This window comes from Bubalus bubalis, chromosome 1 (genome assembly GCF_019923935.1).
Source record: "Bubalus bubalis isolate 160015118507 breed Murrah chromosome 1, NDDB_SH_1, whole genome shotgun sequence".
NCBI lineage: Eukaryota > Metazoa > Chordata > Mammalia > Artiodactyla > Bovidae > Bubalus > Bubalus bubalis.
The window spans coordinates 112660384-112682820 of NC_059157.1; the positions used below are offsets into that span (position 1 = coordinate 112660384).

The window sequence follows — 22437 nt, forward strand, 5'->3', positions numbered from 1 at the left end:
AAACCTTAGTTTTGTCACTTGTAAAATAAGGCTAATATGTCCTTGCTTTGGATAGAATGCTTGTCACCACGCTCCCAGAACTAAGTCTGGCACAGAGGAGGCCTTCTATGAAATCCATTTGTATAAATGTTTCATGTACATAAAACACTCACCTAGTCACCTAAGTGTCTTCCCAGGCTCTCCCTGCATTTGTTTATACATACTTCACTGGGCATCTGCTGAATGCCTATTACGTGCAGTTTCCTATACAGATAAAGGAAGTGAGGGAGGTGGAATACCCACAGGATGAAGACTTGGCCCCTGCTTTTGTGGAGCTTATAGTTCACTAGGGGAGAGGAGACAGTCTCCCGAGGAACAAGCAGTCACTAGGCAGAGACAGTGACCTGGGCCTGGGGTCTGGATGCTACGGGGGCACAGAAAGCCTGTGCTTCTCCCTGTCTCCAAGTGCTTGTCACTGGCTCTGGGTGGGGTGCTCTAGAAGAGGGGGTTGGAGAGCAGCACCAGCGGACTCCTGCTATTTGGGGGACCCTCAGTGACAAGGAAAGCATGTTCCCAAGGCCTTGGCCAGACATTCTACTGTTTTCTTTCCTGCTGCTGCCCCAGTTCCCTGTGGTCCTCACTATGGGGTCACTGTAATGGTGCTTGGAAGCATGTGAATGCATGTTTGTGGGTGTGTGTGTGAGAGAGAGACAGAGAAAGAGAACACACACCCATGTGGGCTGCCCCTTGAGGACGCCTCGCCTTCATGGGACTTCTCCAGAGCTCATTTTCCCAGCTCAGATAGTGGGAGGAGGATTAGCTGCAACCGTGGGAGGGGATGAAATTGCTGACTAAGAATGAAGGAAAGAGAAAAAAGGGCAGAGGGCCAGGCCCAAGGTCCAGGAAGGACTGCAGTCCTACAGGGACCTTTGCTCCTCTCTGGGGAGAAGGATGAGGGACACAGGGGTGGAGAGTGTGTGTGTGAGCTGACCCCCTACAGAACCCACACTGACCTCCCAGCACACTCCCTGCACAACCATGCCTTTCCTGCTTGCAAGGCCCACTGTCCAGACCTGCCTCTGGCAGGAGAAGCTGAAAAGTCACACCGAGGACCATTGAGTCATCCATCATTCCATTCAGTAGAAGGATAAACAGGGGGGTGTCCCAGCTCCCCTGCTGCTTATGGTCCCACAAAAGAGAAGGAAGTATGAAGAGGAGATGAGCAGGAAGCAGAATCCAAGGTGCCCTGGGAAAGGGAAGTGAGAGGATGCCAGGGGGATGGAGGTCTAGACCCTCCGGTAAAAGTTGGAACTCAAATAGGGCCTTCAGGAAAGAAGAGGAGCTCTCCCAGCCGTCGGGGAGAAGAGCATTCCAGAACGTTGAACTGGTAAGGGCACAGGCAGAGACATGGCCGTGGCCCATCCTCATATCATCTAGCGAGGCTGGAGAAGTGGGCAGCAAGAGACGAGTCTGGAAAGGAAGACTGAGGCCAAATGAGGGAGACTTCAGCACGAACCTGTAGCGTCAGGAGGTTTTCTTCCGCTGAAAGGGAAGATGTGTTGATAGTTTGGAGCAGTGGAAGGATGTGGTTGAATCTGTGCTTTGGAAAGGTAGGTGGCAGGGGCAGCGGGAGGGATGGGTTAGAGCAGGCCACCTGTCTGAGAACTGGAAATGGGTACCTCGTCCTCTGAGGGAGGCCAGCCCATGCTCAGAGCGTGGCTAGGTCTCAGCCCCACTAGCACCTGCCCAACTGCAGGGGCACAGCCCTGGAGAGAAGCCAGGAGGGGCTGGAGGAGTGAGGGGGAGGGGCGTGGGTCACAGAGCTGAGCAGGCAGCAGTGGTGTGTGTGTTTGGTCACTTCAGTCGTGTCCACCTCCTTGACCCCATAGACTAAAGCCCGCCAGGCTTGTCCGTCCACGGGATTCTCCAGGCAAGAATACTTCAGTGGGTCGTCATTTCCTCCAAGGCAGCAGGGGAGACCATTCAAATTAATGCTGCAAGTTGGTTGTACCCAGAGTGGCCGGGTGTCTTTTGATTGCTATAAAAGGTATAATCAGAAAGGAAGAGACCCTGAAAGATGATGGCTTGAATAAACATGGCTGCAGCCTGTTGAGAATGTGCCAAGCACTGTGCTAAACTCCTCCCTCCAAGACCTCATGGCAGTTTGGCAAGAAAGTTGCTCGATGCCCACGGATCACTATGCTCAGCTGATGAGAGGAAACAGACATGAGCAAAACTGAGGCACGCTCACCACCACTTGATAACAGAGTGATCTGAACCCAGGACTGTCTGCTGCTGCAGCCCACCTCTGGGTCACTCCACACACCACCCTCCCTCGAGGAGAACTGGCCCAGCCCTCCTGGTATCTGCTGAGCCCTGGCTCTGTGAGCTCTTTAAGCAAGCTTCAGAGTTTCATTTGGTTTCCTGAGTTGGCTTCCAGACCAAGGAGAGCGCTTTCTGGTTATAAATTATTGAGCTGACTTCCTGCCACAAATCAGTCTCCTGTGAGTCTGGCTATGGGGGCCAGTTTTTCCAGGTCCTGAGTGACTCTGGAGAAAGGCATTCCAGAGGTTGGACGGTCAGGGCAGAGCCCCACCCCTAGGGCTCTGACAGTAGCCTGGCAGCGCTGGGTCCAGCCTTGACTGGACGGCCAGGGGCCAGGGTGGATGGGATAAACTGAGAGACTCCCTTCTGTCCCCACCACTGCTCAGCCCTTGAGCCCTCGGGGACCCTTGGGGAAGGGGGCTCGGCTTCTCCTTTCTCGGGTTCCTCCCTCCTTGCCTGCATTCAAAGTCTCCACTTGGCTGCTTGCCTGGGAAAGGAGGAGAAAAAGAGAAGAAAAAGAAAAGAGGAGGAAATAGGGGGAACCAAGAGCAGGAAAGAACACCATCTGCCTGTGGTTTGGTGTAGAGGGGAAGGCATGGGGGCCGTCCCCCCCCTACCAGGATCACAAATGCTATCTTCCCACCCACCCATCACTCACCACTTGGGGGGCAAAGCTTAGCCAAGCTCAGCACAATGATAAAATTGAGATGCAGATTCCTTCCCATTGCTCTGAATAGAGCAGATTGGATACGGATTTCCCCCTTTTCTTCCCATTTAGACCATCTGGGCGGCTGGGGCCCCAGAGAAGATTGGGACCAGGTGGGGGAGGGGCAGAGGTTTCCTAGCACTTTTCAGCTCTGAAACCTCAGGGTGAGGGTAACAGATGCCACCCCCACCATATCCCCTTCCCTGGGGCAAGTTTGTTCTCTGTCTTTGTATTCTGCTCTCCGGGCTGGGCGGGGCTAGCTGGAGTCGCCTCTCCTCTGTCCTAGCAAACTCCAAGTGGTGCGTTTGTCATCAGGGTCTGCCGTCCTTCCTGCAGGCCCACCCACATCCCCTAACTGCAAATAAACCTATGGGGAGGATGGAAGGGAAAATGCGATCAGAGAAAGATGATAGGAAGGGCTATTAAAGATTGCTTTAAGCCTGAGGAAAGTGAAGCTTGGGGAAGAGTATCCAGCTTAAGGTTGGGGAAGGAGCTGGTGGGAAAACCAAGACTAGATAATAACAACAGCAGCAACAAAGACCATGTTATTTTGTATCAGGATGTGTTCTATGCTCTTTGTATTATGCCATTTAATCCACACAATAACCCTACAAAGTAGGTACGATTATCATGCCTATTAGCCCATTTCATAGATGGGCAAACTGAGGAACAGACCTGTTAAGTAACTCGTATAAGGCCAAACTGGTAGAAGTCAGACCCAAATCCAGGTGGTGGGGCTCCAGAGCCTGCCCCTCGCACGGTCTCAGCACACCACCCAGGAAAATGGTATTATTTGACAGACCCTTGGGAGTGGAGACATGAGTGGACATGACTGAGTGACTGAACTGAACTGATCTTGTAACATAAATTTATTTCCTGTTTCATAGCTAAATAATTTTCCATTATGTAGCTCTAACTCACTTTCTTTACTCATCAATCAGTTGATGGACATTTGGGTTGATTGGGAAGATCTCCTGGAGAAGGAAATGGCAACCCACTCCAGTATTCTTGCCTGGACAATCCTACGGATGGAGGAGCCTGGTGGGCTGCAGTCCATGGGGTCGCTAGGAGTCGGACACGACTGAGCGACTTCACTTTCACTTTGGGAGTGGAGCTCAGGCTGCTCCAGTAAGCATTTGCAGATGGGGAAACTTAAAAAACAGCCCACAGCCATTCTGTATTTATAATCACAAAATCTAGACTTGTTCCTCTGAACAGAGTATATCAACACAGAGTTAGAACTGGAAATAAGAATAGAAAGGGAATATTTACATCGCTTGGCAAAAGAAGCAAGTGTGAACCTCGTGAGGAGATGGCATGTGGCTGGACCAAACACGGGAGGAGAGAACCTGGCGCTCAGGGAGACACCATGAATTAGATCCAGGGCCCTGCCTCATGGTTGCAGCACAGCTTAAGTGAAATAAGGTGAGTAGCACGTTTGGTTCATACCTTGTCGGAAAAGTAATATGAATGGTGGTGGTGGTGGTGGTCACCCTAAGGTGGTAAGGTCATGAGGACGGGTTTTTTCCTGTCTTTCAGACAGTCTGTAATATTTAATTGTTTTCACATGGAGAAGAAAATAAAGGGGACTTGCCTACTTTAATTGCTGGAATTAAATGCTAAGGATGTTGCCAAACACGAATCAAGCTTATCTATTCATTAGAGCAGCCTCCTTTTTCTCCTCCCCGTGGGCAAGCTCTTTCCATGGAAATATTTTGCTATCAGATATTCAGTTGCTGTATAAAATGAAAACTGCATTTGAAAACATGCCTAAGCTCAAAAACAGCCCACGAATCCAGCTAAAGGCCTGAGTTTCCTTGGGGTTTCAATGACAGATCCACTGCTCAACATAAATCTTCGTGGGGAGGGTCCCTTTTGCCTCAGAGCATGGTTCTGAGCATCTGGAGAGGCAGTTCTATAACCTAGAGAACCCCGACAGAGAGGCACGGTGCTGCTGGCGGTTACACAACAGCGTGAATGTTCCTAATGCCGCGGACTACAAAATGGTTAAATGGGGTTGATAAGAGTGTACAATAGTGCAGCTGCTATGGAAGACGGTATGGTGGTGCCTCGAAAAAATACAAATAGAATTACCATGTGATCCAGTAATTTCACTTCTGGGTGCAGGCATACTTCATTGTATTGAGCTTTGCTTTATTGTGCTTCAAAGATTTTTCTTTCTTTTTTCTTTTTTTACAAATTGAAGGTTTGTGGCGAGCCTTCCTTGAATAACTCTATCAGTGTCATTTTCCAACAGCATTTGTTCACTTCATGTCTCTCTGTCATATTTTGGTAATTCTTGCAATATTTCAAACTTTTTCATTATTATTATATTTGTTACGATGATCTGTGATCAGTGATCTTTGATGTTACTATTGTTTTTGCATTTTTTAGTAATATTTTAAATTAAGGCATGTACAGTTTCCTAGACATAATGCTATTGCACACTTACTAGACTACAGTATAGTGTGAATATAACCCTAATACGCACTGGAAAACCAAAACATTCCTGTGACTTGCTTTATAGTAATCTTTGCTTAATCGCTGTAATCTGGGACTGAACCCATAACATCTCCAAGCTATGCCTTCATGTGTGTGTGTGCTAAGTCACTTTAGTCATGTCCGACTCTTTGTGACCCTATGGACTGTAGTCTGCTAAGCTCCTCTGTCCATGGAACTCTCCAGGCAAGAATACTGGAGTGGGTTGCCATGCCCTCCTCCAGGGGATCTTCCCGACCCAGGGATGGAGCCCAGGTCTCCTGCATTGGCAGGCAGGTTCTTTACACTAGCGCCACCTGGGAAGCCCATGCCTGTATATATCCCCCCACAATGAAAGCAGGGACTATCCCCCCAAAATGAAAGCAGGGACTCAAAAAGATATTTGTATACCCATATACATCACAGCACTATTCAAAATAGCCCAAAGGGGAAGCAACCCAAGTGTCTATCAAAAGATGAATGAATTTTTTTAAAAATGTGGAATATAATGGAATATTATTCAGCCTTTTATAAGGAAGGAACTTTTACAGTTATACAGCATGACGAACCTTGAAGACATATGCTGAATGTAATAAGCCAGACACAAAAGGACAGATATTGTATGATTCCACTCATATGAAGAATAGTCTAATTTACAGAGACAGAAAGTAGAATGGTGGTTACCAGGGGCTAGGGAGAGGGGAGAATGGTGAGCTGCTATTTACTGGGCACAGAGCTTCAGTTTGCAAGATGAAAAGAGTTCTGTAGATGGGTGAAGGTGATGGTTGTGTTACCGAAAGGTATGTGTGGGCTGTCCGCTGCTTACTTACTGCTCAAAGCCAGCAAACAGGCTAGGTTGGTGGAAAGGAAAGTCTGCTTTACTTCAGATGCCGGCAACTGGGGCAGAGGGAGGGTGGTGGATGTCTGTCCAAAGGCCGATTCCCCCACTGACAAGCAGGGGATGAGAGCTTTTACAGACAGAAGTGTGTGTCGGGGGTGGAGGTGGGGGGCTGTTTACATGCAGAAACAGCACAGCAATCTCTAACAGTCATCTTCAAATGGGCAGTGATCTGACCAGCATCATCTTGATTGTTTCAGATGAAGTTAATCTTCAGTTCCAGGGTCCATTTGTTCCCATTGTTTTGCGGTCAATTCTCACAATTGTGGCAGCTCGTGTCCTGAGTACAGTCTGGTCATCATGTAGTTCACTTCTCCACTGGTGTTTTGGTATCTATAACTCAGAGGATATGGCTCAGAATATTATCTATAGCCCTTGAGAAAGAGCTAAAGGTTCTTGACTATGCTTACTGACTATATTATTATTATTATTAGTCTCCTTTGACTGTTTTCCTTTGTCTCCACATTTCTCACTGCTCTGATTAAACTTACTCTTTGACTAAAGTTTTCCAGAGGCAAAAGGCAGGCAGAGGACATGGTGCGTGGGAAAAGACCATACGGTCCTGCTCCATTTCAACTGGACAACAATGTGAATGTTTGTAATACCAGTTAACGGTACACAAGAATGCTTAAGATGGTAAATTTTACACTGTGTGTATGCTACCAAGTTTTTTTGAAAATAGTTTCTAAAATCCTCAGGATTGACGAGGACCAAGAGACCCCAGCGGGTGTGCTGTTGACCCCCCAGAGGATCAGGTCTTCTCCCACTCTCCCTGCAGTGTGGTGCCCACTGCCAGACCCTCACACCCCCCAAGGCATACTTGCCCCTGATCAGTGAGTGAAGTGAGCCCCCTACTGTCCATGCGCACCCTGGTACCGGGCTGGGGCATCAGACTGCCCAGGCTGAGCTGAAACCACTAGGGGCAATTTCCGGTGAGTCCTTGGATATACAGGGAATGAGGCTGTCTTTTGAGACAGGTTAGGTGTGAGGACAGACGTCTGGGTGGACTGTGTGCTGGCCACTGTCTTCGTTTCCTGCTGCTGCTATAAGCAATGACCTGGTGGCTTCAAACAACACACATTCATTCTCTCCAGTCTGCAGGTTGGAAGTCTGACACGGGTCCCCCTGGGCTGAAAAAAAGGGGTGGGCAGAGCCACATTCCTTCCTGGAGGCTCTTGGGGAGGATCTGCTTCCTTGCTTTTTCCAGCTTCTATAGGCAGCCCACGTTCCATCATCAGAGCCAGGAGCCCTGCCTCTCTATAGCCCTTCTTTGGTAGTTACATGGCCATCTTCAGTTTCAGTTCAGTCGCTCAGTCGTGTACGACTCTGCAGCCCCATGGACTGCAGCACGCCAGGCCTCCCTGTCCATCACCAACTCCCGGCATTTACTCAAACTCATGTCCGTTGAGTCAGTGATGCCATCCAACCATCTCAGCCTCTGTCAGCCCCTTCTCCTCCCATCTTCAATCTTTCCCAGCATCAGGGTCTTTTCCAATGAGTCAGTCCTTCACATCAGGTGGCCAAAGTATTGGAGTTTCAGCCTCAGCATCAGTCCTTCTGATGAATATTCAGGACTGATTTCCTTTAGGATGGACTGGTTGGATCTCCTTGCACTCCAAGGGACTCTCAAGAGTCTTCTCCAATACTACAGTTCAAAAGCTTCAATTCTCTGGTGCTCAGCTTTCTTTATAGTCCAACTCTCACATCCATACATGACTACTGGAAAAACCATAGCCTTGACTAGATGGACCTTTGTTGGCAAAATAATATCTCTGCTTTTTAACATGCTGTCTAGGTTGGTCATAACTTTTTTTTCAAGGAGTAAGTGTCTTTTAATTTCATGACTGCAGTCACCATCTGCAGTGATTTTGGAGCCCCCCAAAATAAAGTTTCTCACTGTTTCCCTGTCTACTTGCCATGAAATGGGACCAGATGCCATGATATTAGTTTTCTGAATGTCAAGCTTTAAGCCAACTTTTCCACTTTCCTTTTATACTTTCATCAGGAGGCTCTTTAGGTCTTCTTTGCTTTCTACCATAAGGGTGGTGTCATCTGCATATCCGAGGTTATTGATATTTCTCAGGGCATTCTTGATTCCAGCTTGTGCTTCATCCAGCCCAGCGTTTCTCATGATGTACTTTTCATATAAGTTAAATAAGCATGGTGACAATATACAGCCTTGACGTACTCCTTTCCCAATTTGGAACCAGTCTGTTGTTCCATGTCCAGTTCTAACTGTTGCTTCTTGACTTGCGTACAGATTTCTCAGGAGGCAGGTACGGTGGTCTGGTATTCCCACCTCTTTCAGAATTTTCCACAGTTTGTTGTGATCCACACAGCCAAAGGCTTTGGCATAGTCCATAAAGCAGAAATAGATGTTTTTCTGGAACTCTCTTGGTTTTCCGATGATCCAGCAAATATTGGCAATTTGATCTCTGGTTCCTCTGCCTTTTCTAAAACCAGCTTGAACATCTGGAAGTTCATGGTTCATGTACTGTTGAAGCCTGGCTTGGAGAATTTTGAGCATTACCTTACTAGCCTGTGAGATGAGTGCAATTGTGCGGTAGTTTGAGCATTCTATGGCATTGTCTTTCTTTGGGATTGGAATGAAAACTGACCTTTTCCAGTCCTGTGGCCACTGCTGAGTTTTCCAAATTTGCTGGCATATTGAGTGCAGCACTTTCACAGCATCATCTTTTAGGATTTGAAATAGCTCAACTAGAATTCCATCACCTCCACTAGCTTAGTTTGTAGTGATGCTTCCTAAGCCCCACTTGACTTCACATTCCAGGATATCTGGCTCTAGGTGAGTGATCATACCATCGTGGCTATCTGGGTCATGAAGATCTCTTTTTGTGCAGTTCTGTGTATTCTTGCCACCTCTTTTTAATATCTTCTGCTTCTGTTAGGTTCATACAATTTCTGTCCTTTATTGAGCCCATCTTTGCGTGAAATGTTCCCTTGGTATCTCTAATTTTCTTGAAGAGATCACTAGTCTTTCCCGTTCTATTGTTTTCCTCATTTTCTTTGCACTGATCACTGAGGAAGGCTTTCTTATCTCTCCTTGCTATTCTTTGGAACTCTGGATTCAAATGGGTATATCTTTCCTTTTCTCCTTTGTTTTTCGCTTCTCTTCTTTTCTCAGCTATTTGTAAGGCCTCCTCAGACAGCCATTTTGCTTTTTAGCATTTCTTTTTCTTGTGGATGGTTTTGATCCCTGTCTCCTGTACAATGTCACAAAACTCCGTCCATAGTTCATCAGGCACTCTATCAGATCTAATACCTTGAATCTATTTTTCACTTCCACTGTAAAATCGTAAGGGATTTGATTTAGGTCATACTGGAATGGTCTAGTGGTTTTCCCTACTTTCTTCAATTTAAGTCTGAATTTGGCAATAAGGAATTCATGATCTGAGCCATGATTTGAGTCAGCTCCCGGTCTTGTTTTTGCCGACTGTATAGAGCTTCTTCATCTTTGGCTGCAAAGAATATAATCAATTTGATTTTGGTACTGACCATCTGGTGATGTCCATGTATAGAGTTTTCGCTTGTGTTGTTGGAAGAGGGTATTTGCTATGACCAGTGCATTCTCTTGGCAAAACTCTGTTATCCTTTGCCCTGCTTCATTCTGTACTCCAAGGCCAAATTTGCCTGTTACTACAGGTGTTTCTTGACTTCCTACTTTTGCATTCCAGTCCCCTTTAATGAAAAGGACATCTTTTTTGGGTGTTAATTCTAGAAGGTCTTGTAGATCTTCACAGAACTGTTCAACTTCAGCTTCTTCAGCATTACTGGTCAGGGCATAGACTTGGATTACCATGATATTGAATGGTTTGCCTTGGAAATGAACAGAAATCATTCTGTTGTTTTTGAGACTGCATCCAAGTACTGCATTTTGGACTCTCTTGTTGACTATGATGGCTACTCCATTTCTTCTAAGGGGTTCTTGCCCAGAGTGTAGATATAATGGTCATCTGAGTTAAATTCACCCATTCCAGTCCATTTTAGTTCACTGATTCCTAGAATGTCGACATTCACTCTTGCCATCTCCTGTTTGACCACTTCCAATTTGCTTTGATTCATGGACCTGACATTCCAGGTTCCTATGCAATATTGCTCTTCACAGCATCAGACTTTGCTTCTATCACCAGTCACATCCACAACTGGATGTTGCTTTCACTTTGGCTCCATCTCTTCATTCTTTTTGGATTTATATCTCCACTCATCTCCAGTAGCATATTGGGCACCTACTGACCTGGGGAGTTCATCTTTCAGCTTTGTATCTTTTTGCCTTTTCATACTGTTCATGGGGTTCTCAAGGCAAGAATACTGAAGTGGTTTGCCATTCCCTTCTCCAGTGGGCCACGTTTTGTCAGAGCTCTCCACCATGACCCATCCGTCTTGGGTGGCCCTACATGGCATGGCTCATAGTTTCATTGACAAGGCTATGGTCCATGTGATCAGATTGGTTAGTTTTCTGTGACTGTGGTTTTCATTCTCTCTGCCCTCTGATGCAGAAGGATAAGAGGCTTAAGGAAGCTTCCTGATGGGAGAGACTGACTGAGGCAGAAACTGGGTCTTGTTCTGATGGGCGGGGCCATGCTCAGTAAATCTTTAATCCAATTTCCTGTTGATGGGTGAAGCTGTGTTCCCTCCCTGCTATTTGAATGTGAATGTGAAGTTGCTCAGTCCTGTCTGACCAACTCTTTGTGACCCCAAGGACTATATCCTACCAGGCTCCTCCATCCATGGGATTTTCCAGACTGGAGTAGGTTGCCATTTCCTTATCTGGGGCCAAACTACAGTGGAGGTAATGAAGATAATGAAGATAATGGTGACCTCCTTCAAAAGATCCCATGAATGTACTGCTACACTCACTTCCCCCAATTCTGCAGCAGGCCACCACCAACCCATGCCTCTGCTGGAGACTCCTGGACACTCCCAGGCAAGTCTGGGTCAGTCTCTTGTGGGGTCACTGCTCCTTTCTCCTGGGTCCTGGTGCACACAAGGTTCTGTTTGTGCCCTCCAAGAGTCTATTTCCCAGTCCTGTGTAAGTTCTGGCAGCTCTGTGGTGGGGTTAATGGTGGCCTCCTCCAAGAGGGCTTATGCCATACCCAGGTCTGCTGCACCCAGAGCCCCTGCCCCTGTGGCAGTCCACTGCTGACCCGTACCTCCACAGGAGATGCTCAAACACAGTTCTGCCTCAGTTCCTGTGGGGTCCCTGGGGCCTGGTGCGCACAAGGTTTGTTTGGCCCTCTATCTGTGGTTTTTATCCTCAAAGCCCCACAACCCACACAGGCTCCTGACTGGCTTCCAGTCTGTGACCCTGCATGTTGAACAACAAGGACAGGCAGCTCTGAGCCCTCATTCCCCCTTGAGACCCCACACACCTGCCCAGTTTTCTCTTCTGTCCACACCAGGTCTTACCTGGGAAAGCTCTTCTGCTTTTAAGGGACTTTGTGATGACAACGGGCCCACCTGGACAGTCCAGGATGTGCTCGCCCTCGAGGTCCTTCACTGAAGCACGTCTGCAAGGCTCGTTTGCTGCATAAGGTGACACCCCCACTTATGCTGCCTACCACACCCACGCTATGTACTCACTCAACATGCCGCAAACACCGCTGGCATGAGACTCTTCTGTGCCTGAATTTCTAAAGAAGGAAGAGTGGGAACAGGTAAAAGATCACCACCAAGTCACGGCCACAGTCTTGGCGAGGAAGAAAGAGGCTACTGGGGAGGGGACAGTCAGGGAGCTCAGAGGTGGAGCCAGTGGGGAGAGAGGAGCAGAGATGGGAGATGACTCATGCAAAGAAGGGGAGCAGTGTGTTTCCGGGGGCGGGGGTTGGGAGAAGGCAGTCACAGATGCAAAGGGGAGACTGCAGGAAAGATCTTACAGGTGAACCACACTTCGGACAAAGAAATTCATGAGCACTGGCACAAACATTTTACCAAAGAGGGATGATTATTCACTGCCCCAAAGGATTTTCCAAAGCGTTCTTCAAGTAATGAGTTCCACTGTGTTCTTAAAATAGGATTTACACCCAATTTTTCAGTCACACATAAAGGGATGCTTGTAAATCTATGGAAATGAAGTGAGACCAGTAACATCTGCCGCCTTCTGTGCTGGTGGTGTCAGAGGGAGTGGGAAGGAACCACGGGCTGGCAGGGTGGGGGTTGGTGGCTGGGGAAGGAACCGACTTCCAGCGGGGGCCGGGATCAGCCTCTGGCCTTCATGTAGGCCTTAGGCAGGCTTCCTGCATTTCAGTTCAGTTGCTCAGTCGTGTCCCACTCTTTGTGACCCCATGAACTGCAGCACGCCAGGCCTCCCTGTCCATCACCAACTCCTGGAGCTTGCTCAAACTCATGTCCAAGTCGGTGATGCCATTCAACCATCTCGTCCTCTGTCGTCCACATCTCCTCTCGCTTTCAATATTTCCCAGCATCAGGGTCTTTTCCAATGAGTCAGTTTTTCGCATCATGTGGTCAAAGTATTGGAGTTTCAGCTTTAGCATCAGTCCTTCCAATGAATATTCAGGACTCATTTCCTTTAGGATGGATTGGTTGGATCCATCCAGGAGATCCAACCAGCCCTGCATTTCACATGTGCACAACCCAAGGGCAGAGAGGGGAGGGGATGGAAGCAACAGGTCGAGTTCTCGGACTTCAACGCCCAGTTCCTCCTGCCTCTCCTCAGATTTTCCATGACAGCAGACCTGTGAGTCTGTGTCAGCAGCAAAAGTTGCCTTGCTCCTACCTGCACACAGCCTGCTTACACATTCCCGGGACAATACCGAAACTTCCAGTTAGGGACAGCGCCTTTCATCCTAAAGTTATTATTAAAGTTATAATAATAGAGAGAAGACTCCAAATGCTCTGAAAGGGGTGAAACTGACATGATGTCAGTGGCTGATTTCCCACCTCTTTGGGGAATTAGTGAATATAGCAGCACCAGTAGGAACAAGAGCTTTGGCCATTTCCCTCCCTCCCTTGCCCGCAGAGCCTGCAGGAAACACCATGGACTGCAGAGCCTGATAATATAGATGACAAGTACCATGAAAACCTTGGCCCCTGTACCCACTTCTCTGTCATTACCCCGTCCAGGTTCTTTGTAACCTTTCCCTTGGACTGAACTCTCATTTCTTGTTCTTTACCCCATATCTGTAGTTCTCCAAGTTTCTCCCGTCAATCCCCTCTTCTTTCACTTGGACAGATCTGGGTGGTCCCTGCTTCTTCCTCTCCAGGGTTTCCACTCCCCCCTCCAGCTCCATCAGCTCCCCAGGTCGCTAGACCACAAGGCCATCTCTGTCTCAGTGATACCCAGACATTTCTCCCACAACCTGCCCCAAATGAAGCTGTCAGCCCTGTCCATTAACCTGCTCTTCCCACGTGTCCCATTTGTATCAGTGGGATCCCTCCCACCAGGTATTGTGACTCACACCTCAGCACTCCCAGTTTCCCTCTCCCTCAATCCCCACATCCAACCCATCGTCAAGTTCCAGCACTCGTACTTCAGCAGTGGATCCCAAACCCAGGGCTGGCGAGCCACACACGAGACAAGAGCACAGGGAGCGGGCAGGGGGGTGGAGGATGCACCCCCATCTGGACAGGACAGTTGTGACTCAGCTCGCCTCTTCTCCAGACTGTTGCCGTCCCAGGATGGGGGCCCACATCTACCCGTTTCTAAAGTCTATACTTCTGTATTTATGGGAAGCTCCTTTATTTTTAGGCAATTATTATTTGCATTTTTGGAAATCCCTATGCATGCCAAACAAAACACGTCTATGACCTCAAGGCTCCTCCCCCTCAGACTCTCCCCAACTCTTCCTTCTCTCTGCCCCCAGTGCCCATATACCAGTATGTCCTTGCTCCCTCCTGGTCAGGAGAACCACCTTCTCGGGGTCTCCCTGGGCCATTTTCTCCATCTTTCCTCTGCTGATCTCAGGCCCCTTTGAGGGGGCCTTTCAGCTTTAGAGTCAGGCCCTCTGGTGGTGAGGAGAATGTTCTATGTGCTTAGTCACTCAGCTGTGTTTGACTCTTTGCGACACCATGGACTGTAGCTCACCAGGCTCCTCTCCCGGGGATTCTCCAGGCAAGAACACTGGAGTGGGTTGCCATGCCCTCCTCCAGGGGATCTTCCTAACCCAGGGATCAAACCCATGTCTCCCGCATTGCAGGTGGATTCTTTACCGTTTGAGCCACGAGGCGAATGGCTTGGGTGAAAGAGACAGAGAAGAGAAGGCTGATGCCACTCAGGGTGACAGAGCCATTAATTAACAAAGTTAAACATCTGGTGTTTAATTAACACCTTCCCTCCTCTTTCATCCTCCCTCTCATCTTTTCCCAGAGGGGCTCCCTGATGGGTGAAACTGAAGCAGAAATCAGGCGGGCAGAGGTGGAAAAGGGGGAAATGGGATGGGAGGTCCCAGCTGGAGGCAGGGCAGGGGAGGGGACTCCAGGGAAGGGGAGGGGAGTGAAAGTCCCCTTATGCTGAAGAGGGTGGGCTGGGAAGAAGCAGGCTTGTGTTTCAGCAGGAGGCGCTCAGATTCATCCGGAAGTTTCTTGAGCAGAAGCTTGGTGCCTAGGATGGCATGAGGAAGTCCATGGCCCTCCTGCAGCCACACTGCTGGTTGCCTCCTTGACAGTCACTTGCTCATCATCCTCAGCAACAAACCCCATGATACACAAAGTGGCATCATTCCCAGTCCCAGGTGAGATGCTTCCCAAGCTCTCCTGCAGTTAGGGGTGGCCTGTGTGCTGAGTTCTGACCAATGCGAACTAAGCTGGCAACTGCAGATTCTGGAAAGTGTTGCTATCTTTACAAGAGAATAGACTCAGTTGACGCCAGCCCCTTCCTCCCTGCCATGCAGAAAAATGTGATGTCCTGAGCTACAGTGGCCATTTCCATACCCAGAGAGGATAGGTTCCATGCCCTCCCAGGAAGGAAGATACAGACTCTCCTGATGCTATCATGTCACTGAGGGAAGACCAGCAGCTGCTGCCACCTCCAAACCTCTTGTTAAGTGATTAAATGAGTCCTTATGTCTAAAGCTATTTTAAGTGGTGTTTTCTGTTTCTTGAAGTTGAAAACATTCCTAAGTGGCACACTCCCTCCTGTAAAATCTCTTCTTTCCAGGGAGATAACGAGCTGACCACTTTTAATTAGGGTTACGTCAAGAGCAGACACTGCTGCTCAGAGCATTTGCCAACCTAGACTGCCTAGGATGTGGGGTGAAGGATGGGACAGCTGACAGCAGTGTGAGCCGCGTCTGCATTGGACCATGAGCTCCGAGGGGAGCCCTCTCATCACTGCCTCCCCATTGCCAAGCACAGAGCCTGCCATGTACTGCGAGCTCAGCTGAAGGTATTTGTGAATGAATACACAAATGGATGGATGTGCCAGTGGCACAGGTGTCCCCATGACAACCAGCTGGCAGGAAGGGACTGTCTAGCAGCTAGCTTGAATCTAATGGATTCAAGACCCACCCTTCTCTGAAGGCCATCCTGGAATCCCTCTCCCCTTCAGAAGCTCCCCTATACCCAGTTCCTACTATGCCCACCTACCCTGTTATTTGGCAATCCATCAAATGTCCCCATGGGTAACATACATGGCTCCCTGATCAGACTGAAAGCCTCAGGGCAGATGTCAAGATCTTTTTTCCCCCAATAAACTGCCTTCAAATATTCTCTGGTCAATATAAAAAGTCTGAAAATATTCCATGTAAGTGAAAAATTCACCAAAGTCAATTTAGAGTGCTCCCTACCAGAAATGATGCCATTAACATGTTAATTTTAAATGTTCTAGCATATCCCTTTTAATTAATTCTTATGATTTCCCCAGCTATTCATTTAGTTAAAACCAAAAACACATGACCCAAAGTGAACCAAAAGTCCTTGTTGGTGCATGCTGAAAATTACTCATATTTACTTTAATACTTACATTACCTCTAACACCTAAATGGAAATATTAGAATATTAAAATAAATTTGTTGAAAAGCCTTTTGTTTTGGCAAAATCCTTTTAAAGCCCCTGTAAACTACCAGTGTCTTGAGCACAGAAGATAGTTGATATTTTCATTTGAGGTTGATACTTTGGAGAAGTGCTAAGAGGCTGATGATTTAAGAAGTTGCCCAGAAAAGAGTTCTCCCTAAAAGGGATAGTCCCCTGATATCTACAATACACATGAAATTTTACTATTAGACTGATTACTTTGACTAGCTAAGTCACCTTAAAGTAAAACACTTAACCACCTGAGCAACAGTTTATATAATGGGAATAATACAAACAAAACCTTCTGTAGTGCCCTTGTGAGAATCCGATCAACATGAAAATTCATTTTAAGAATGCTTATTTAAATAAGCATTTAAATGTAATTAGTCAGGAAGAATTATCCCAGCAATTAATCACTTTTGAGTGCAAGCTTGTAGACCTTAGAACAGAAAAGAATCTTAGATTCCCCACTTCCCAATCATCCCGCAAATGACCTCTATAAGGTCTTCAGAAATATCTGAGGAACTTCTTGAGTTTAATGAATGTGGTGCTTTGTAGGAGAGAAAGAAGAGGGGGAAATGTGGGGGTGGAAGCGCTCTGTAGCAGATGCTGTCGGTGTCCTGCCAGACCCTCATTTCAGGGCCGGTGTACCCATCTCCCAGCGACCTTCCCCAGAGGCCAGCCGACAGCCTAAGGCAGTCTCCTCAAGGAGACGAGCCTGGAGGACTAGCAGGCCATCACTGACTGGTGCAGGGGTGTGAAAGCCCAGCCCCTTCTCAGTGTAACGCCTTCTGCAGTGCGGTTCTCACTCCAGGAATCCCACTGGGGCCAGGCAGGCCTCCCCAATTGGCATCGTGCCCTGGGTCTGTCCTGCTTCCCTCACGCCCTCTCAGATCCTTCATATGCGCACTTCTAGCCAACCACCTACGTGAGAATCTCACTCAGGCTCTGTTTCCAGGGAACCAGCCTGGAGGTTCTGCAATGCCTTGGCACTGCAGAGCAGGACTGATGAGGAGACAGGGGAAGAAGCGAACAGGCTGGTGCTGGTGTGTGTGCTCAGTCATGTCCGACTCTTTGCGACCCCAAAGACCGTAGCCCACCAGGCTCCTCTGTCCATGGGATTTTCCAGGCAAGAATACTGAAGCAGATTGCTATTTCCTCCTCCAGGGGGTCTTCCCAATGCAGGGATCAAACCCATGACTCTTGCATATCCTGCACTGGCAGGTGAGCTCTTTACCCCAGCGCCACCTGAGAATGGGACCAAACGGCAGTCTTGTCTGGCCTAGGGCTCTGCCCCCTCACCTCTATGCCAAGCACAGTGTGGGCCAGGCCAGCCCGCAACCCCTCCAGGCTGGAGCCTTGAGCAGAGCTGCTATCTGCACCTTCATCCTTCCTGCCCCCCGACCCCCTACCCCCGCCCCCCCACCCCCACCCCATGCTCTCCTAACCTCCAAGGCCCCACACACTTTTCTAGAAAGTTGTAAATCCAAAAAGCAACTGGTCTCCACATCACCAGATTATCAGGATGGGCCCCAGGCAAGTTCAGGCTCACAGACTCACACAGGATTAGCACAGAAAGGGCCTTGGGAGGCAGTGTAACTCCCCAATACACTTTAATCTGGATTATATGTCTGCTTCCATGCTCTCCCCTCTCATTATAATTCTGATAATTACAGTCTGATCTGTTTGGCTGTAAACCGTTCACACAGCTAGACAGAGTCAGAAAAGCATGGTTGCCAATCCCCCTTCCGGGGTCCTTTTCTCAGGGCTGGTCTTCCCAGCAGCAGTAAACCTGAGTCAGAAGGGATGATGGTTCTGGGGGTGACTTGCAGTGGGTAGGCTGGAGATTGAAAGGGTGCTAACTGCTGAGAGTCCCTTGGACTGCAAGGAGATCCAACCAGTCCATTCTAAAGGAGATCAGTCCTGGGTGTTCTTTGGAAGGAATGATGCTAAAGCTGAAACTCCAGTACTTTGGCCACCTCATGTGAAAAGCTGACTCATTGGAAAAGACCCTGATGCTGGGACGGATTGGGGGCAGGAGGAAAAGGGGATGACAGAGGATGAGATGGCTGGATGGCATCACTGACTCGATGGACGTGAGTCTCAGTGAACTCCGGGAGTTGGTGATGGACAGGGAGGCCTGGCGTGCTGAGATTCATGGGGTCGCAAAGAGTTAGACATGACTGAGCGACTGAACTGAACTGAACTGATGCCTCTAAGCTTGGAGATGGGGAGGGCAGCTGTTTGCATTCCAAGCTCCCCATCCCTGCAACACAACTGGAAATATTAAGTTTGGTAAGAGAAAGTGAAAGTCACTCAGTCATGGCCGACTCTTTGTGACCCCCATGGACTATACAGTCCATGGAATTCTCCAGGCCAGAATACTGGAGTGGGTAGCCTTTCCCTTCTCCAGGGGATCTTCCCAACCCAGGGATCAAACCCAAGTCTCCCACACTGCAGGCAGATTCTCTACCAGAGAGGGCAGAGGGGAATCAGGGAAATCTGGGTCTTCCTGAGGTTCATAATGTCTTGTGAGGACATGTGGGGTCATCCTGTCCATTCCCCCAGGCTCCAGCTGGGACGGCTCCTCCCCACACCAGGGCAACTGGATTTGGGGACGATAGGGGTCACTTCACATCAACCACACCTCCTAGTGACCACATAAGTGTCTGCTGCTCATCAGTGTCAGGACATTCCTGCATCTTTTCTGCACCACGAACCAACACTTATCAAGGGCACTAATAAATGCCAACGGCCTCAAGAATTGGGGGAGGATACACTCTCTCTCTGGAGAAGGCAATGGCACTCCACTCCAGTACTCTTGCCTGGAAAATCCTGTGGACAGAGGAGCCGGGTAGGCTGCAGTCCATGGGGTCACTAGGAGTCGGACACGACTCAGTGACTTCTCTTTCACTTTTGACTTTCATGCATTGGAGAAGGAAATGGCAATCCACTCCAGTGTTCTTGCCTGGAGAATCCCAGGGACGGGGAAGCCTGATGGGCTGCCATCTATGGGGTCGCAGAGAGTTGGACACAACTGAAGCGACTTAGCAGCAGCAGCAACACTGTCTCTCAGGCTTTCCCCTGTGGCTCTGCAGTGAAGACTCTGTCTGCAGTGCAGGAGCTGCTGAAGGCATGGGTTCGATCCCTGGGTTGGGAAGATCCCATGGAAGAGGGCCTGGCAACCCACTCCAGTATTCTTGCCTGGAGAATTCCATGGATGGAGGAGCCTGGCAGTCTACCGTCCATAGGTTTGCAGACTTGGGCATGACTAAACAACTTAGAACGCATTTACCCACACACACTCTCTCAATCTCTTTGGGGAGAGAGAATTCTGTGGTCTTCTGCTGACTTAATGCTTACCTCTGAACACATTTTCCTCACCAATGAGCCCAACTTGCCAAATCCCAAATACCAGGTCTTCTGGAGAAAATACATGATTCCTACTCTTTAATAATTATATCTAACCTTTATTGTTTTCTTTATTCTATGATAGGCAGTATGATCCTTGCTGCTGCTGCTGCTGCTAAGTTGCTTCAGTCGTGTCCAACTCTGTGCAACCCCATAGACGGCAGCCCACCAGGCTCCTCTGTCCCTGGGATTCTCCAGGCAAAAATACTGGAGTGGGTTGCCATTTCCTTCTCCAATGCATGAAAGTGAAAAGTGAAAGTGAAGTCACTCAGTCGTGCCCGACTCTTAGCGACCCCATGGACTGCAGCCTACCAGGCTCCTCTGTCTATGGGATTTTCCAGGCAAGAGCACTGGAGTGGGTTGCCATTGTCTTCTCCATGGTCCTTACCATATGCTATAAAATAAGCTTTATTGTCTTTTGACAGCTAAGGAAACTGAGAGGTTGGGTTGCTCGCCCAGAGTCACCCAGCAAGTGACCCAGCCCAGATCTGGCCTCATGTCCATTCAAGGCTAAAACCCATGCTCTTAGTCAGCTGGTTTCCCACCTCCTTACAGGGCTGCTGGAGAGCCGATTCCTCCAGGAAGAAAGTGGGGCTTGGTGGTCTCTGCAGCTGTGGGGATGCAGAGCAGGGAAGCTTCCTGGGCCTTCTCCTCATCTTTGCCCCAAGGCTGTCTCCAGCTCAGCTCCTCTCTCCCTGCCTAGAGTGTCTTCTCTACTTCCCATCTCATACTGAGTTCTGGATCCATCTTTTTCAGCTCTTCTGCTGCTATCAGGGCCATTGATCATTATTTTCTGTTCCAGCCTTTGCAATGGGAGCTCCCAGCTGCACTCACATCCTGCTCCACCCCTCAGACCTCACAAGCCCTGGGTCCTCCCAGCGCAACCCCCTCCCCCCTGGAGCCCACCTGTATTTATACTCAGGGGTAAGTCAAGTCCTCTGTGCCTCTCTGAGTTGCTCACTGCAGCGGGACTTGGTGCCACCGGCACCCTCTTCTCCTTCACATTAGTGTCGCTTTCCAGTCACTGCTCATCAGCTGGGCCAACAGCGGGGGTGGCTGAGAGCAGCGAGGCAGATAATCCAAGGTAGCAGGGAATGTAAAAAATCATCTCTATTTGGCGTGGAAGGTATTTTTGGACTTACAGTTGAATGTGGGTGTGTGTGATGTGTTGGGAATTCACAACACTTCAAACCAAATCCTGAAGCGAAACCAGCAGGACCTGACTGCTGCTTTTAGGAATTAGAAAATCATCTACCCATTCTACCTCCTGCTGGGCTGGGGAGCTCAGTGACATTCAAGATCAGCTAAAGCAGAGCTGCTAACTGAAAGACAAGTCCACACCATCCCCTGACCTAGAGCCCCAACTGCAAACTTCAAGCTCGATGCCGACAGGGGCCAAGCAGCCACGTGAGCAAGGCCAGCTGGGGTAACACAGGAGAGCATGCACCACAAAGCGAGGACTGGAGCCCCCTCAGAAGGGCACAGCCACTCCTTGGGGCAGCTGCAACTCAACCCCAGCTGATGACAGGAGCCAAACAAAACACATCTGTGAAAGAATCTGGCCCACTGACAACTGGTTTGCAACTCCATCCCCGGGGTTCTCACACTTCAGCCTGCACCAGAATCTCCTGGAGGGCTTGTTAGAGTAGATTGCTGTGCCCCATCCCCAGGGTTTCTGATTCGGTAGGTCTGAAGGGGAGTGCAGGAATTTGTATTTCTAACAAGTTCCCAGGCGATGCTGAGTCTAGGACCACACTTCAAGAATGACTGTTCTAGCCTAGTGGCTATACGACAAGGGAATTTTATGGCTCCTTACCTTTGGGTACATGCTAAGTCACTTCAGTTATGTTCGACTCTTTGTGACCCCATGGACTGTAGCCTCCCAAGGCTCCTCCATCCATGGGATGCTCCAGGAAAGAATACTGAAGTGGGTCTCCATGCCCTCCTCCAGGGGATCTTCCCAACCTAGGAATCGAACCCACATCTCTTACATTTCCTTTCTTTACCCACTTTACCTTTAAAATGTAATATCCTTCCTGTGTAAACTCACGAGGTAATCAGGTCCTTAAGAAGTTGAAAGTCGGGTGTACACTGAAGAAGGATGCACACAGCTTTATGAAGTGTCAACTGTGCCTCGGAAGCGTTCTTGAACAGTATCTGCTTTAATCACGGCAGTGTTCCCGCGAGGGAGGAGTTACGGCCCCCACTTCACTGCTGAGGAGCTAGGGCACAGAGCTGTTCATGGCGTGCCCACGCCACACAGCTAGTAGTGACAGTTGTGGGACTGGAATCCGCATCGGCCTCACTCTAGCGTCCGTGCTTTTGCCAAGCCATCAACTTCCACAGAGAAACAGGCCCCCTTTTTAGAGCACACCTTTCTGGGGGCAGAGCAGAATGGCTTCCTCTTTAGGGGTCCTCTAAGTCTGTTCATTGGGGCCACTCTCACAGAAGGGCCGGATCAGGAGCCAGAGGACACGGCAGACACCCTTTGTCACCTTCCAAAAGGAAGGATCAACCAAGACCTGGTCCCTGGGCACTGCCCAGTGGCTGATTCCCAGAAGACAGGACGGCAGCTCTGGGGCAGAAATGGCCCTCTGAACGCCTTGTGTAGGAAGCCACAGCACCTTAGTCCTTGGCAATACAGCAGAGCAGG

General features: G+C 48.9%; 1 protein-coding gene and 1 long non-coding RNA gene across 4 annotated transcripts in view; one reads left to right on the plus strand and one right to left on the minus strand.

Annotated features, from left to right (window-relative positions):
• Positions 1–22437, minus strand: part of SEMA5B (semaphorin 5B) — a 127237-nt gene that overhangs the window by 48473 nt on the left and 56327 nt on the right. The gene's annotated exons all lie outside the window — the stretch shown is intronic.
• Positions 978–15624, plus strand: LOC112584880. The gene is made up of 4 exons (XR_003109256.3): positions 978–1589; positions 1869–4435; positions 14918–15094; positions 15254–15624. It is a non-coding gene; the product is annotated as an uncharacterized LOC112584880 (long non-coding RNA).